Source organism: Mycetomoellerius zeteki, unplaced genomic scaffold, assembly GCF_001594055.1.
Source record: "Mycetomoellerius zeteki isolate Tzet28-1 unplaced genomic scaffold, Tzet1.0 scaffold206, whole genome shotgun sequence".
Classification (NCBI taxonomy): domain Eukaryota; kingdom Metazoa; phylum Arthropoda; class Insecta; order Hymenoptera; family Formicidae; genus Mycetomoellerius; species Mycetomoellerius zeteki.
This window is the reverse complement of record NW_017257021.1, coordinates 637,220-638,694: the sequence shown is the minus strand read 5'-3', so window position 1 is coordinate 638,694 and position 1,475 is coordinate 637,220.

Genomic DNA, 1,475 nt, shown 5'->3' with positions numbered 1-1,475 from the left:
ATTACCTACAGTTGGTTAAAATTATAATTATCGTATAATTATAATAATTTCAAATATAAGGCAATACACATTTTTTAAAACGGAGCTATCTGAAAAATATGCTATATATAAAACATACATGGTTACTTTTCAAATCTACAAAAATTCACATTTAAATCTACATTTAAATCTACATTTAAATCTTGATAAAATTATTCTTTGATTACTGGATAATTATATACAATAGTAATAATGCCACGTCAATAGGCTCTTGTGCGCAAGATATCCTGTGATTCGTTGCTGTAATGGATCGATCACTCTTGAATCAGTTTGTCCTCTGCATGGACTGACATTAATTAAAAGTTGCGGAAAATACAAATATCGACTGTTCGTACGCTACGAAATGAAACATCACTGTTCGTTTCATATTAAGTGACAACATGTTCATCATCAAAATCAAAGTGACATTTTTGAGTGTTGTAGTCTTTCTGATGGATTTTCTGATTGCATTCTTTTTATTGATATAAAAAAATGATTGCGATACAGCTACAAATCGATTAAATGTATACTGAATTAAATCTAAGAAATTGTTAAATTACAAAATACTTTGATAATAATTTTCTACCAAAGAATAAGACAATACTGTATTTTTTACAATATTTATTATGCTTTCGTTGTCGAACTTACACTTGAATTTTTAATTAGCATTTTATTTTTATACATGCAACACTGAACAAGTTTTTTTAGCTTTTATTTTTTATTTTAACAGTTTTTAATATAAACTTGCAGGCGTTTCTTAGAAAATTATAAAAAATATTAATCTATTCTAAAAAGATACAATTCTGTTTTTTATACATGTATAAAATTAACATTATTTTCGCTTACTATTTGTCTTCTTTACGCGTTCACCAGTAGAAGAACATCCTTTGCTCAATGAAGGGTTTTACAGTCTCCATGCGCACACTTCATATATTACAGACCTCTGGGAGTGCTTAGCATCAGAACAGTAATTTTTCCAAGTTCTAGAATTCTCTCAGTAGTGCTTTTGGTGAAATTTTTGCGTCAACTCGTGTAATAATATACACAATTGTTGGCAAAGACTTAAAAATAGAAAATATTAGAGGAAGGCCACCAATACCGACATACCACTTTGTTTTTAGACAGTATTTCTTAAACAAAAGGTAAAAATGCTACTTCAAAAACATAAATACAAACTAAAAAGTGTTTTCTATCAGATAGTATAAGCAGTTTTTATAATACTGTTTGCAATTTTGTAATAATTAAGTTTTTCATAAGTTATACAAAAATGAGCGTCTGACAGAATGGGCTCCAAAACTGACATAGTAGGTAATATATATATATATATATATACAGGGTGTTTCCAAATTAAATCGCAAAACTTCGGGAGCGTGTAGAGGAGTAAAAAACTAAGAAAAAAGTCCTATAGACATATGCTCGTTTTTGCTCCGTTTCAGAGAAATCGAAAAAAAATGTTT